Source organism: Oreochromis aureus, linkage group 23 (genome assembly GCF_013358895.1).
Source record: "Oreochromis aureus strain Israel breed Guangdong linkage group 23, ZZ_aureus, whole genome shotgun sequence".
NCBI classification, from domain to species: domain Eukaryota; kingdom Metazoa; phylum Chordata; class Actinopteri; order Cichliformes; family Cichlidae; genus Oreochromis; species Oreochromis aureus.
The window spans coordinates 21,828,038-21,845,101 of record NC_052963.1 but is presented as its reverse complement, the minus strand read 5'-3'; the positions used below and the strand labels follow the sequence as shown (position 1 = coordinate 21,845,101).

The following is a 17,064-nucleotide window of genomic DNA, read 5'->3' as shown; positions in this document are numbered from 1 at the left end:
AGTGATGGTCTCTGACTGTGATTGCTGTTAAACCCATATGGGAGACGTCCTTCTAATACAAAAGGACTTCTATAGTCATGTAGGATGTCTGGGGAGTGCATGGAGAAATCCTTACACCCTGCCAAGCCCAGATTCATGGCCCTGCGTGTTTGGCCAGCCATTTCCTGGTGCGGCACTTGCTATTTTATTTGGCCCGCTTTAGCCCCAAGCATAGGGGGACAGTTGTCTTCCCCAGCTCCTGAGCGTGGAGAATTTCCTTGCTTATTTTTCCTCGGCTCTGCGGGAGAAGAGGGAGAATGAGGAGAAAGTTAAAAGAGAAAGCTGGACGTCGGCCGTGTTTGAGTTATTAGTTAAGAGCGGGAGCCAGAGAGGGATGAACGCAGAACCAGAAAAAGATAAAGAGGGGCAGAGATTGAAAGAGGGCTGGGGTTGGGGGGCGGTTGCTGGGTCTTTCTTTCTGTTCTGCACATCGAGTTCTCACCTCTCTGTGCTTCTCGGAGTCGAGGAGAAAAAAAAAAAGGCCGTATTTGGCTGACACCAGCTCTTCGCCCCTAAAAGGAGGCTTTGATTAAACTGCCTCAATCTAAACAGATTCCTATGCGCAATATTTACCCACAATGCTTTCTATGGTGCCACAATTTATGTGGAGAGACACTGACGGAAATTGCAGAGTGAAGGATAAAACTATCTTGGGGGGCCACGCTGGAGCCCCTCGGGTTTTTTTTCTCAGGTGGAATTATAAGGTAGAAACACATTTTCACATTATGCTCAGGTGTTTGTTTGCTTTTGGCCCTCCAAGAGTAAAGTGTGTGTAATTTGTGTGCTCTTCAGCCTGTAGGACATTCACAGTGATAGTTTGGCTGCGTTCCCTCCAGGTGCGTGTTACACGTTGAGAGACGGCGAGGCAAAGCGGGACAAACAGAAAGGGGAAAAAGACAAAGAGGGAGAGATGCACCTGGCTCTCCACCACACCTGGGAGGAGAGCTGGATGGTGAGGGCTAATGATGTGGTTTTAAAGCTTGCTAAATAGTGCTAGCGGCACTCGCTGTTCCTAGACGGCCTGTGGTCGGTTAGTCCTCACCACAGAGGTGCACATTCCTCCCTGTTCCCCGGTGTCAATCTCTCCTAACGTGTGCTGTTGTAATCGCACACGTCTGCACATTTCAAAGGCTTAAAGGCAGAATTTTGACCTAAAACACTCAAAAAGAGGAAACTGTTAAAACTATAATAATTCCAACCTGAGTGATTTGACAATGATGAATCGAAATTTTAGCTTGGATTAGCACTCAGAAGATGCATTTAAATGAGAATGTTTCTGGATTAAATCCCCTTAATAAGAATGAAAATACGCAGTAAATTTCTCTCTGCTGGGAACAAACTCAGTGAACTAGAGTTAGGGTTCTATACCAGATGTTGTGACCTCGATCGCCACTCCGGCTACAACTAGATGTCCAACATGGCACCCCTCATTTCTTTATGCTTCCAAGCAGCTTTTACTTTTTTCTTGAACCAGTCTTGAGTAATAGTTCTCCAGCCGTTATGGAGGTCTTTCAAAATTTTTCTTTGGCAGTTGGCTGCTTTTTCACTCATTTTCAGTCCAATCCTTGTACCTAAACACAATTAATTTTTTTTTTCTTGTCAAGTGTCAGGTCTAAAAGATACCTACAGCTGATGAACAGTATCTGAAAGTCATGTCCTTTAGAAACAGGAAAAAATCCAGCAAAGACCTATGGATCTTGACTATCACTTGATCCATCTACTGTTCAATGAAGCCTCATCAGAAATGGTCTCAGTGGTAGGATGGCTGTCAAGGAGCTGTTCTTAAAGATGGGAAACTGGGAGAGAAAACTGAGGTATGAAAATTACACAAGAACTGGACTGAAAACCAGTGGAAACAGGTCTGGTATAGTGATGAATCCACATTTTAACTGTTTAGGTTCAAATCATTGTCAGTAGAGAGGTACAACAACCATCTGTAAAACATGGTGGAGGCTCTGTCATGGTTTTAGTTGGACTTTAACCAGTGGTGTTGAAGATCTTGTCAAAATGATAAAATATGAACACAGAAAAGTAAAGTCAGATTTTGATCCACCATGAAATACTATCTGGAAATCATCTGATTGACAACAGCTTCATTTTTCAGCATGACAATGATCCAAAAAACACTGTCGATGAAGTAAAATCACTGAACACACACTGCCTCCCCAGAGCCCGGACCTCAACATTATTGAAGCAGTGTGGGATCATGCTGACAGAGAACAGAACAAAAGGCAGAAATTACTTAAAGAAATGACAAGAAAGAGTTCAGACTGTCTCAGGACTGGTAAAACGTTTAGTATACACTAATATCTGCAACACTGCGTTTGCAGATCTCTCTATGATGTGTCTGAATCAAATAAATGGTAGTTTACTGTTTTAGTGTCAAAAACTGCAGTTTCTCTAGTGGCTATTTGAGGCTGACTCCAAAAATGAGTCAAGCCCTCTACACTCCCATGTTAACAGTATTAAAAAGCATGTTTACAGCCTGTTAAACTACAGCCTGTCTTTTATCTGGTACTAATTAGCAGATACATGTGTGTCTGTTGTACCTGTGCAGTTTACTGCTAACCAACTGTGTCAGTGAGTCTAACGTGTAGCTCACTAAATCATTTGCATTGTTGCCAGTGTCATCTTCAATAGGTTTCTGTGTTTTCCAGGACAGATGAGCATCGATAAAAGTTATACCACTATATTTTCACCCAGTGCAGCTCACACTGTTTGACTGACAGGGAGGACCTGGCACCATATATGTCAGACAGTGCAGGAATCCTGCTGGTAATCATTTGAAAAAGTCAAATCTTTTGATAAAACCTCTCACCAGAATTCACACGCAAATCTCTGCTTTGTATAAGTAGCTACTGTACGCTATAGCTTCTCCTTTACATCCACCTCTCGCCTTCATCCAGCTTTGCTACAGTGTTCTTCATCCCTGTCTAATGTAGCTGATCCCTGCACATATTCCTTCCCCCCCTCTCCCTCTCTCTCTCCTTCTATCCTTCTTCTCTGGCTTTTGTGAGAAGAAGAGGTGAGGGGATATGTGTCTTTAACTGAGCTGGAGCTCTGCTGCAGCTTACCTCTTACTGCTAAGACAGGATATGTGCTCTGCTTTGTTACTGCTAACCTGCTTGTTTGGGGTGAGATCAGTGTGTTTGTGTGTTGCTGCTTGTGTGTGTGTGTGTGTGTGTGTGTGTGTGTGTGTGTGTGTGTGTGTGTGTGTGTGTGTGCAGAAGTACTGAGAAATCCCATTATGGAGCCAAGTTGCTGCCACGCTTTCCCCATACACACTGTGAACCCGGTGTAATCCACTCACACACTCACCATGCATCCTTGTTTGTGAGCGCACGCTCACACAAATACACAGCCTATACCCTCTAGACTCGGTGGTGAGCTGTGTATCCCCACGCACTGTTGTGTTACCTACCGTGAAACATGACAGCTAATGATATCGAAAGCTTTTTAAAGGTGTGTGTATGTGTGTGTGTGTGTGTGAGAGAGAGAGAGAGCGAGCTGGATTTCTTCCAGACAGACATCGATTAGCGGGGAAAGAGTGCCGGCTCAAAGTGAAAGCTACAAAGTCAAAAGCTATGCTTTCGTGTATGAAATTAATTTAATTTTACACCCTTTTTACCTATAAATCAGGTTACTTTTCAAGCTAGATTAAGCCAATGAATGCTCATATTTGCTAATCTGTCTGATCGATTTCTTGGGTTTATGTACTGCAGGTTGCATTTTCTCCCAGCGAGTGTGGATTTGGCCATTTGCAGAAAAGCTATCCAGGTTAAAACAGCATGTCTATGTGACCTGTAACTCTGATTTCAGTGACTTTTATTCACAAACCAAGAACCTGCTTCATACTATAATCTAACAATTTAAACACTTTACTAAACAGGACAGTCATTAAATCCTAGAATTCAAATTTGATAATGACAAAGGAATCAAAGAGCTGCTTATGTATATTATTATATTATTAGCACATCATTATTATTAGCATGTGCTAATAAAAAAATACCTCAAAAGTAAAAACTGACAGTCAAACCAGGAAAAAATAAGCATCTATTTGTCCAGATGTTGATGTAGTTTTGAAGATTGTGAAGAGCCGTTAGAGAGCTGAAGCAAGCTCATGAAATACACACTGTATATGGACTCATAGTCGGGCTTTCTTTCTTTCTACAAGCTTCATTCACACACTTACAGCCGGGTTCAGTATCATGACCAAAGACACAAAACCAACATGCAGGTGGGAGGAGCCAGAGACTGAACCAAGACAATGCTCTCTAAGAAAAGATGCTACTTTGTCACATACAAGCTGTTCCGGGTTCCTCTATGGTTGTGACCACCTTCAGTAACTGCCCAAGGATACATAAACATGCAGGCTAGAGGAGCTGGGGATCAAACTACCAACCTTCTGAATAGTAGATGACCCAATCTACCTTTGTTGTATCCACAGTTATACAATGGCTTCATGGTGTAGTAGTTTACACATTTGCCTAACAAGCAAAAGAGGGTTCCCTTTGGGATTGCATCAGGAAGGACATCTGGTGAAAAACGGTCAAAAAAGATGCAGAGCTTCCTGCTGTGGTAATCCTTTGTGAATAAGGGAGGTGCTGAAAGTAGGGATGCACTGATATAGTGATTGGACATTGGTACATTGAAACACTGTTGAATGATAGCAGCATATGAACAAATAAGACTCTAGTGGTTGATATCAGAGGCCAATGCTGGTATTCATTTATATGGCACTTTTCTCCCATGACCCTGAATTAATTGGATGGATGCATTTAGAATACAAACCACATTTTTTACATTACACAGGATGTTGTTCTCCAAGGCCAATTTAGAATCACCATTTAACCTAACATGTATGCCGTCGGACCGTGGGAGGAAATCTGAGTACCTGCAGGAGAAAGGTACAGCACTGTCGGTGAGACTTTCCATCCATCTGTTTCCTAACAGCTTATCCAGCTTTTGTGCCGCAGGTGGGCTGGATCCTATTCCAGCTGTCATAGAGCGAGATGCATGTTACACTCTGGACGGGCCGTCAGCCTGTCACAGGGCTAATGAAGGTTTTTCTTTAAAATTAAGGACCCAGTAGTACGATAAGCTGAAGTTGAAGTAAACTACAGCATGTACTTAAACAGGTATGGTAAGATTGGTAAGAGTCAAAGTTCACAGAAAAGACTAGCTTAACTAAAAAGTTGGTATTTGCAATCTGATTAAAAGAGAATTACATTTTAAAAGAAAATGTTTGCTGTGATAAAAGAAAACCAGATGTAAATAAATGCAGAGGAGTATAATCAGCGATCTAAAATACAATATCAACTGAATATGGTTAGAATATGTGATTAAATACTACCTAAATAATCAATATGCATGTCCAGATGAACTCTAATGCTAATTCTAATTAGAATAATGGATATTCAACAACAGAAGTTGAATGAAACACGATGGAAAAAAAAAAAAAAACCACCAACAAAACCTCAGAAAACACATCAGAAGTGTTTTTGGGGAGACAGTAACGTGACAGAAGCAGAGGTGTTGTGAAGGAGAAAAAGATGTCAGGTAATGTGTGTTGTAATCACATTATTCATGTAATCTCCTAGATACATATCTGCTATTAGCCGTTAACTGTTAGCTTCTCACTTCCACAGCTGGTCCGTCACGTTATTGTCTCCCCAAAAACACCTCTGCTGTGTTTTGTGTGCTTTTGCTGGTTTTTCTTGAGTTGCACTGTGTTTGCACTTCTAGGTCCACTGTAGCATTCAGGATTTAACCTAGAAAACATTTCTCAAGAATTATTTGATCTTCTGCTGCTCAACTCTTGATAGGTTGACCATAAGCACATCCACTTGGAGGTGGGGAGGTGTTCTACCCTTCTTTCATCACTTCCTGCTGGCTGAGCATAGGTGGCGCTGCACGTGCTGCATTGCACCTGTGAGACGGGCACAGAGGGGAGCCTATTTGTCACCAGGCTGTCTCTCTGCCTTGCTGTTGAGTGCTCACTCACTGTGTGTGTGTGTGTGTGTGTGTGTGTGTGTGTGTGTGTGTGTGTGTGTGTGTGTGTGTGTGTGTGCATGGTTGACAAGGGAACCGGCTTCACACATATTCTCCATCCCGTCCTCCTCGACTCTCTCTCCCTCGCTCTCTCCCCCTCTGACCCCAGCGCCATCTTCTCTGTCTCATCCTTTATGCATACTGACAGCGAGCCCCTCCGTTTATGGCACTGCATAACGTTCCCTCATTACCGCCCTGGACTCAGAAACCCAAATGCAGCAGCAGCAAGGAGAGGAGGAGGTAGAGGAGAGGGAGGGAAGGTAGTGTGTATGTGTGTGTGTGTGTGTGTGTGTGGGGTGATGTAGAGAGGTGGAGGAAGAGGGGAGAAGTGATGACATTCGCTTTGGCTAATATTAATCTGATTCATTTGGCACGCCAGGAAGCATCACTTTAACTGTTTCCGTGCCGCTCCGGCGTGTGCGCTGATGACAGGAAAGAGGGCGCGTGTGCAATTAAACTATACACTGAGATGGAAAGCAGACAAACAGGAGAGGATACACTCATTGAGCAATTTGTCGCTCATGCCCTCTGATGATTTACATTTAGACAAATACGCACAATACTCGCTGTATCTGCACAGTGCACACCCACATTTATCGACGCATGGACTAATGCAGTTAACGCATGCATACGCATTCTATTTTTAAGGCTAAAAATGGCATCCACACACAAACAATATCAACTGTCACCCTAGTCTGCTGTGCACACACACTCACTGATCCCTATAATACACACACACACAGATATACACATCAGCTGGTGCAGAGCGCGCAGGCAGGTCGCAGCAGCTTGTGTTGGCTGTAAACAGCAGTGCAGGCAGTATGGAGAGCGGCGGCTGTGTGAGCGCCGGGCCGGCCAGCCAATCAACCCCTCGATCTCCTGTCCCTGCCCTTCCATTGATCCCCATTAAAATGCTTAGCAGATGCTTGGCTTGAGAGAGACAAGCGCCTTTCTCTGCTGCTATTTTCATTTGTATGCTCCTTACCGTCGGCCCCTCAGTCTGGAATAGTCATTTTGCCAACTGGGATGCAGGCCCACTTCCCGACAGTACAGTAGCTATCTATTCACATGTAGCAGCTAAAGCTAGCGAATGTTTAAATGTTGAATCAATGTTGTCATGCACCGGCTTTGAAAAACTGTGGTGAATGTGTGCCAGAATGACAGAGATACCATCTGTGCTCCTGTAGATGGATGTACACCTGCGTTGGTTTGTCTCATCAGGACTTCAACATCACTCGTGAATGGTTTTCTTCATATTCGCCCGGACGCATTACACTAAGGATGTATTGTTTTAGAAAGAAATTTCAACTTTATTTTTTACTTTGTAGTTTTAGACACTATTTTATCCATAATAAGAACACTGTAGACTCCAGACATGGGGATGTTTTGCTTGTCTATCTCGTAGATTTCAGTCAGAACCAGAACCCCAGAGGTCAACAGCACATGCCTGTCTGTCAGCTTTCCATGTGTTTTAAAACCATGAGTATGAATATAACCTCTCAAGAAAAACTAAAACATGTTATGACACAGTCACGGGTGGTTAGAGACCGCGACATGACCCAAATTATTGCAGCTGTGTGAGATGAACTTGCGATGTTATCGCCTTTGACATGGTTGCTTCAAAGATGGGGACCAGGTCTGCAACCACTCTCAGTAAGTTGCTGTCTTCATAGCAATTTTGGTGGGTCAACTCGGTGATAAAACAGCAAAAAGACGGAGTCAAGCTGTTATCATGTTGCAACTGAACGGGGTCAAGTTGAAAAATACATGCAGTCTGTAATAATATGGCAAATACATACGCAGATTTACATATTCACATATGCAGAAACTGTTGCAGTTTTGTTGCCTTTGAAACTGCTGCTTCAAAGGCCTCCGACCACTCACACTTTCGTTTTTTAAAGAGAAGATGAGGTGTGGAAGAGATGGAGGACAAGATGGTAAAGCTAACTGGGTAATGTTTGCTAGCTTTCTAGCACTGATCCACCGGTCAATACAGCTAGTGTTGCAGGACATTTCAAAATTTTACTGCTTTGTAAAGTCAAACTGTCAAAAACATACTTTCAGTCAATTCAGCTGACCCACCATTGTTGATTTGGTGTGGAGAAGGACAGATTGGTGCGATTTAGCTAATGTGTTTGTATGAATTCTTTGCTTTGCTAGCAGCTGTTAACAAACTGAGTTGGCTGGCTTTAAGCGCCACTGTACCAACTGTCTAAAATAAAGCTGGCATGCTGTGGAAGAGAGCCTTGTTTTGCCCTAAAGGTGGGTGTTCCAATTATGATGTGAAGTTGGATGAACATTATGAATAGTTATGGTCTGAAATTAAGTTTTGTTCTCACAAGGTCTTCATCGGGGCAGTGTGATACTTTCCCTCTTTACAGATCAACTTGTTGGTTGGACTTGGATGTGTATAAGTGGATGTAATATGATGAGACACAGTTCAGTGTTGTATTGAAAGCTTATGATCAGCATTTCTGGTGCATTCTCCTTACCTTTTTGATACCACCTTATTTACTTTTGGGGTGTGAGTACAACAACACTACATTAAAGACTAGTTGGAGTAAAAACAAAAGTTTTCAGTTGATCATAAACAATCTTTTTGTGGAAATTTGGTAAATAATGACTGCTTCTTGCTATAATTCTGTAAATACTTCCTAACACAGAGCTGTAAACATCTCGTCTGTGACATAATCCTGTAAGCAGCGTGTGTCTGGAGCATGTGGGCCAAAGTATACCAGGATCAGGACTGGCTTCTGTTGTTGTGCCAGCCAGTGGAAGAAAGCAGCTATTGTGTGTGTGTTTGCATGTTTGTGTTTGTGTGTATGTACCCGGCTTGCATGCCTCCACATAGTGTACAGTATGTGTTTGTTTTGTGCACGTATGCACTCGTGGTGTGGGCGAGCGTGTGGGACGTTTTCTTGTTTGAATGCATACATGAGCATCATCCGCGCGGCTGCATGGTAACTGAAGTCGCTGTCTTCCTGTTACTGTGTCTGTGTGTGGCGCTTGCCTCTGAGTACATGAGGCGTACACTAGCGGGCTTTGTCTGTCGGGGCAGCTGACGTACGTACGTGGATGAAGCCCTCCACTTCGGGCCATGTCTGTGAAAGAGCAGCTTTGTTCTTGCGGCCTGCCAATCACTCCCTGACTTGTCGAAGGGGAGGAGAGGCTGTCCAGGACTTAAAGTTCTTCAAGCATGGAGAAAATGCATATCTGCGTTTTCTTTATTAACTTATCTGGTTTGATGACGAAGCAAAAAGAGTAAAGATCCAGGATCCGGTGGGCAGGGGGTAGAGCAAGTAGAAGGTTAGACCTTTGAAGCTTTGCATCATGTCCATAACCTCTGCAAACTCATGAACTGTACCCCTAAAAATGGAAAAAACCCATAATGTCTAACACATATACTGTATAAATACAATACTGTGGATCACAAGGTAGAGTGGGCACAATATAAGTCTTAGTGTTTGGAGGTTGCCAAAGGGTTGCCGACTGGTCTCTAGGCCTTAAATGGTGCACACTAGCTGAGATTTGCCATTTGAATGAGATCAGACTGAAGCAACAGAAGGTGTAGCGTCATATAGTCAAAGAAGAATATATGTACAATAAAACAAGAAAAAATAACTAATAACAGTTTTGGTAGCGACTGTGAGAGAAACACTTTTTCACTCATAATTTCAATCCACCGAAATCAACCTTTAAAGAACCTATTAAAACATCCGTGCATCAAAACCTGAGACAAAACCAAACACACATGCAAAACCTATCCACACTTTCCACTTCCTTCCTTTTAATAATGTCACAGTGAAGGGACACACTGACAGCGCTCCATTTAGCAGACAGGACAGCTCTGACAACTGCCTGAACAGCGTGCTGGGAGTTGCCGTGACGCACAGAAGATACGATACGGTGTTGAGGAATGCTCGCCGAGGAGGAGGGAGGTGTGCGGGGCTGAATTTGCGATGTCATGCGCCCGATTAGGCAGCTAGTCTATCTCGCCAGCGTCAGGGGGCCCCTGATGGCGGCACCGGCGTCCTACCAATACATCGTATCCATCACTCTCCCTCCTTGCAAACACACACACACACAGGCGCTTTCTCTGTTTGCATCAGGAAACATCATTCCCTTCTGTGTCACCTGCTCGGACCAGGAGCATGAAAAAATGGCTGTCACGCCAACACCCAAAAATGATTGCTGAAAACGAGAGGAGAGGGAAAATAAAAGTGGAGGGTAAGCGGGCGAGGAGGAGGAGGTATGGAAGGTGAAATTGGAGGAAACTCTCACCAGATTAGGTGCGGGTTAAGAGAATATTGATCTGTGTGCCGAGGACTGTTGATCTCTCTTAGCAGCTCAAGACAAATGGCAGCAAACAGAAAATCGAGCGATCGCCTTTTCTCCAAGGACGGCTTCAGCTTCTCCCTCTGCCTTTCTCCTCCTCTGCCAGTTTTCCTCCCTCGATTCTCCTGATTTTAAAGCACTTCTTATAACAACATCAAACTTCCTATAACATGATAAAAAATGTTTAGATTGACCACTATTGCAGGCTACTAAGCTAACACTTTTTTGTGCAAGCTTTTTTTTTTCCCAGTGTCCTCTCTGCCTGTAATATTTGCCTCCTTTACCCGCAGCACATAACCTTGCAAAATAAACTCTAATACACACCTAACCTAAATGCTAAGAAGCAGGAGTTTGTATGAGTGTTAGACATTTCTGAGTGATGCTGAAGGTTGCCTCGATAATTAGTCTTTTTCTCCCATTTGGAGTGTACGAGGGGGTCCGCAGAGGCGCCGTGTTTGATTAGGGCCACAGCCTTGGCCTGGCACCCAGCCGGGGTGTTTGATGATGGGGGAGCCAACTCTGGGTGGGGGCTGAGGCTCATCCGTGCCGGCTCAACATCAAACAGCCAGGAGCAAAGGACTCGAGCCCCGAGGGGACCCCTCCAGCACTACTGCCTGGATAGGTAGATACACTCCCAGTCAGATGGAGAGGGGGAGAAAAGGTGGGGGAAAAAAATCAAAAAAGAAAAAAAGGCAAGGGGCGGGGGGGTTAGAGGTAGGGGAAGGAAGAAGAGAGGAAAGAGGAGTGAGACTGCAATAAAAAAATCTAAAAAGCTTAGAGGAAATGGCTAGAGTTAGGCAACCCCTGAAAAGTTTCATATATACAAAAAAGAATGAAAAGTTAATTTAGTTGATAAGAAACTCGGTTTTATTTTTGCACATGTGGATTAGTGTTGCACTCACATCATCAGTTGTTTGAATCTGGGAGTACTAAAGATCTTTTTGCATCCATCGGATCTCAACCCTCTCTTTTATTAGGAGTTTATGACATAACAACCTCAAAATATCTTTTGAGTCCATCAGGTAAAAATGGTCGACAGCCTTTTTTGTGACACATGCATTGGTTTCTGTGCTTTCCATTAGAATATGAAGGTGCTGGTTAATTTATCCTGCCTTCTTCCACCCTCTCAGCTGGCTTTCTTTTGATTGGCTGCTTTTCACAAGCAAATAGTTTGAACAGAAAGGGGGAGGGGCTTCCATGATCAGTGTCAGAAATTAACCAACCCTATGTGCCATTAAATGTGTATTAGAATCAGAAATCATTTAACTCTTTTAATCAACTGAAACTCCTCTGGAACCACGAGCTTCTCTCCGTGATCTCCGGTATCAAGTCCTGCCTCTGTTCTGATTGGCTAGTGTTCATTGCTTCATAGAGCTATGTTAAGATAACTGGTTAGGCACATATGACAGGGCCAGAGTCAATCAGAGGCAGAGTCGAAGCAGGTCTTTTTAGGAATACAGATGGAAAACAAGAGACCAAGAGACCTGACTCGCATGAAATTAAAGATCTGCTGACATTTGGTGCTTGGCAAGTAGTTCCAGGTACAGTACTGGTTATGGCTGCATTATAGTGGGTCTTAGTCTGCTTGGCTGAGTTCATAGTCCATCATGTGTTTCTGTCAGGTCTAAAGTTGGCGAGTTCTTAACACTTTCCCCTTTAGACGCTCACCAGAGGTAACCCTTGTCTGTCTTTTGTGAAACAGTGGGTTCTGTCATATTTCAGGCCTGCTTGAGGAACAAAATGACTGGGTGTGTTAGAAGTTAGTCTCAGTGATCCCTAATTACTTACTAGGGCTACCCTTAGAAAAACCTGAAACCTGTTCTCTAAAACTGGCCATTAAGTGTACGGGAAGGTCATCAGAGGTCATCGCCTTTATGATTTGATATGGGTCGTTTCATCTCAAATCATCAAATTTTTAGAACAATTTCTGTTCTGTCAATTTCCTTTTTGCCTAAAATGTTATGTTACAACCTTACACATACAAAAGACAGACATTCACAATATATGGCACATGAAGTTAAAATCTTTGAAGCATTTCTATCAGGCAAACCTTGTACAGATATAATAATTTGATATATGAAGCTAATATTGTTCTGCACTGCAGACATATTTTAGTCAATTCCATGGGTGATTGGACAAACCTTGTGGTACTGGAACTGTCCACTTTTGCATATAATAATTTGATATATGAAGCTAAAATTGTTTTCCATAAAATTTTCATGCAAATCGGAGATGGTGGAACAGCCCATATGAAGGGGTGATAAAGAGATGTGTATTTACCATGACACTGGACCTGGAATGCTTTACAGACATCATGAGGTGGTTTCATATATGTTTTCCAAAAGTCTGTTTTAGGTTGCATCCAGAAATTTTGCACACTCAGTGGTATAGACCCAAATGATTAAGCGGTGACTCGTGGCCACTGTCATGTAATCTGACCCTATAACTCTTTTGCCATCTAATTTAAGCCTGCTTCCTGCTTTTTCTCGTTCTTCCTTCCAGTGTCTTATCTACCATCTAACTCTCACTTTAAAGCATCCTTGAGCTTTCCTTCATCTTCACTGTAGGAGGTACAGCTCATAGACTTATACGTGTTTTTTTTTCCTTTTGCTGTATTGAATTTTTATTGAATCAATGTATGCAGCTTTGACATGTCTCTCTCTCTCTCTTCCCCCTCCTCCCCTTTCATCTCTCTCTGTCTCCAGGGTCGGGTACGGGGTGGTGGGGGCTTGATGTTCCACCTTTTGCTTGCCTGTTCACCCGTCACCAGTCATGTTTCATTACCAGGCCTCAGTCCTCCACCTGTCGGCCTGTCTGTCTCTCTGTGCGGCCCTGAACGTGGACGTCCTGCAAGGTTAACGTGGACGTGCATGCTCGGATGTAGCACGGAGCTCAAGGGTTAAAGCGAGCGTCAGTTTGATTCGTTCAGAGGGAAGCTTTGTGCAAATGGTGTTAATGTGGCTTTTCCAGGTACAAAGAAAGATTAATGTGTATACCCAGTACATGCAGATGCAGCTCACTTTGTCTCTGTTTATAGGACATGACCAAGTATCTGGACACAGAAACCCACTGGCATAATGGACTGGTGATAATGATGCACTCTGAATGCTTTCCCTGCACCACTCTGGCTCTTCTGCTCTCTTGTAAATGGTATGAATTTCAATTTCTACCATTAGCTTTTGTACTTTATGTTGTCTCTGTGAATTCTGTTCATATTTGAACTCCAAGGTGTCTTTAGCTGGCCGTTTGTTATTCACAGGGTGATGGCAAAGCGTTGATGAAGGATAATGATGTGCTGCTAGCCCTAAGCAGAGAGTAAAAGTCAAAAACTGTCAAATCTGTTGGTGTCTAAATGCACAGAAATACACATAAAACTGAAATTCACATTAAGAACTCAGCCAGACAGGAAGCAGAAATTCTAAAATGCATCTACAAATAGCGACGTAGTTTCTGCAGGACGACACCCTTCACTGGTTGGGGCCTCTCCCTGAGCCTGGTTCTGCCGGAGGTTTCTTCCTATTAAGAGGACGTTTTTTCTTCCCACTATCGCCAAGCGGTAATTGTTGGGGTTTTTTCTGTATTATTGTAGGGTCTTTACCTTACAACACACACCTTACCCAATCACACACACATTCAAGCTCTTTTTTCTATATCTAAGAACATTGTCTAACATTTGTTCACACACTGACACTCCAATGGATGCATTGTGGAAAACTCAGGGTTCAGATTCTTGCCCAATGGATACTTTGACATGCAGACTTAAGAAACTGTAGAATGGATCCACCGGCCTTCCAGATGGTAGATACCTCACTCTATCATCCCAGTATCACATCGAATCCCCCTAGAGACTACGCCATAGTGGGCAGTGTCACCGCTTCTATTTATATTTATGTATCAGCCATGATGAGTGAAACTGAGCTAATCAATGGAGCTAATAAATCCTGAGCAACAGTTACTTATACTGAAATGCAGTACTCGTTATTATATCAACATAATGAGCAAGCTAGATGACTTTACAGCCTGCCACATAGGATCGCTATATTGTGATTGCATGGTTTGTTACTACCCAACAGACCCATCACAACCATTTAACAACTCGTAGTTGCCTTTCTGGGCTAGTGCCGGTATAAATCAGGTGTAGGAATTCTTAGCTAAACCGTGAGAAAACAGCACTAAATGTGCAAATACTTTTATATCTTATATCATAATTTCAACTTGTGTTTGTGCTTCTCAGATATTTTAGTGATCTGAGTGTAATGCACTTCATCAAAGCAAAAGCAAACCAAAAAAAAAAAAAAAATCAATACTGGCAAGGATGCACGGCAGCTAATACTGTAGCCCACATAATAAGATGCACCAGGCAGAATGCTCCTCAATTAGTAGAGCAAAACTCCGGAGAATATTTACAGTAATCAATGTACAATTCTCCAGTCAACATTTTTTAATTAATTCTCTTCAGCAATTAACTCCCTCAATGAAAAACACCCACAAAAAAGACCTTTCTTTGTGACATTAAACTTATTGCCGAAGCAGGCTGTCTCATTACCCTTCTTGGCTGAAACAAACGAGTGTGTGTTTTGGGAGTGTCGGAAAAGACACACACACACATACACACACACGCACGTGCGCACGCTTGTGGCTAAAAAAACAACCAGGCTCTAGGTGTATATTCGCTTACCGTGGATGGATTTTTAAGATAAAATGGGTCAACCTCGCTATTTAGTTTTCAACTGCAGGGATCGAGTCGCCTACCTCTCCTCCCACCATCCATATGGGCTCATGCATATGCATGCTCTCTGGACAGGTACGCCAAAAAAAATAAATAAATGAAATAAAAAATATGATTTTTTTTCTTTTACTTCTTCTTCTTATCCTAGATTCATAGTTTTGTGGTGAAGTCTAGCGTCTGCGACAACCTGTCTTTTGACTCTTTTTAGAGGGATGGCAGCGAGAGAGCGAGACGTGGTGTACTGCAGGAAGTACACACTATTCTGCAGACAGAGGAACAAATGGAATAGTTCATATCAGTCGGAGGAAAACAATAATCCGGGGCTAGATTTGCCGTCGCCCGTAAACGATCGTGGCAATTACGCTCATATTCTGAGGCAGGCAAACAGAATTACAGTGAGATTTTGCCTGTGATTGGGGTGTCACCCCCCTCCATTATTGTTGTGAGTCCTGATTGATCCTCTCCCTCTCTCGCTCATCACTCTCCTCTCCCTTTCACTGCCTGTCTTGTTTCATCTTTTCCTTTGTCTCAACCGGCTCTCACTCTCTCCTTCTACCTCAGTTTTTCTCCCCTGCTTGTTCTCCAGGCTAATGAATCTAAAGCTGGTGGGAATAGTCTGGACGGATGAGACACCCCCACCACCACCACCACAGCCATCACCTCCTTCCAGCCTGTTCAGGGCCTTAATTTCTGCTCCACAGTGTCTTCACACCCCGGTCAGCCGCAGGAATACAGCTGTCCATCACTCTTCCACCTCATCCCTGCTAACACTTTTACTACCTTTAAATTAGCCACTGTCACCGCCAACCATGCTTAGGCTCTCCAGATGTTTCAGGCTGTTATTTTTTTTCTTTCCCCAGCGCCACTGCTGTAAATCTTTGCTTTCTAGAGTGGGAAGAAAAGAGAATGGCCTAGAGGGCGACCGCAGTTCACCTCCTCCCATCTGTTGGCTCATGCAGCTTTCGCACGAAGGCTCGTTCTTTGTGCAGCTGAGGAGGAGCGCATCAGTTAGACGGAGACAGGCTCGGGTGATGCAGAGGATGTATTGTATGTACAAGCTACCCTGCACTGACATGCCATTTGGGGGAGAGGGGTCAGATTTGCGAGTTAATGTAAAGAAGAGTTATTTATTGTTGCATAAGAGCATGATAATGCAAACTGGACTGAATATTTTTTTTGCAAAAGTGCCAAAATCAGCACAAAAAATTTTCAGTTTTTACAGCAGCTCGTTGTTGCTCTTTGACCATATGATGACCTCGTTACTTACAGGCTGGTCTTTTCCTGTTTTGAACTAGTAGTTTGTCAGTGGGGTCTAATCGAGGGTGTACAAAAAGCACTGGTAACAACATACAGTAAGAATGGCACAGGGACATCAAGTTTCTTAATAAAGAGCATCAAGAGCAACTCTGGGGCTCCCTGGTGTGTCTAGAACTTTCCTGGTGGGCTGAATCTCTTTTCTTCTAGAATATTCCCTCAGCAGTGTTTTTCAGTGACGGACACAGAGAACACATCGTTCCAAAATCTCCCACTGTTCAGCTGTGGTAGCTGCAGTCCACAGTGAATAAATATTAAAGAAGCACCGACTGGAATTTTGGCCAATTCTGATTTTCTTTCTAAGAACTGTTGTTCACAGCATATACGTGCAAGACTCAACTTTTCGTCAACGCAGAAAAACATTTTCAAACTAAAATTGCTAATGATTGTGTTTTATGTCATGTCTTTTATTCTGTCTGTGATATTTATTGTAGTTAGCGCCGCCACGAAGGTTGTGGTTTTGCGTGCATACGTACATACGTGTACGTGACTTTTTGTAAACGCAATAGCTCGAAGGGTTTTGAGTAAGTTCTGATTATTTACAGAGGTGTAGAGTGGGGTCACCTTAAAAATTCATTAAAATTTGGCTTACATCC

At 43.1% G+C, this 17,064-nt stretch overlaps 1 long non-coding RNA gene across 1 annotated transcript; it reads left to right on the top strand.

Annotated features, from left to right (window-relative positions):
- The first annotated feature begins 13,168 nt into the window (after nt 1–13,168).
- Nucleotides 13,169–16,791, top strand: LOC120436503. Its single transcript, XR_005610503.1, has 3 exons — nt 13,169–13,575; nt 15,716–15,870; nt 16,015–16,791. It is a non-coding gene; the product is annotated as an uncharacterized LOC120436503 (long non-coding RNA).
- The last annotated feature ends 273 nt before the right edge of the window (nt 16,792–17,064 follow it).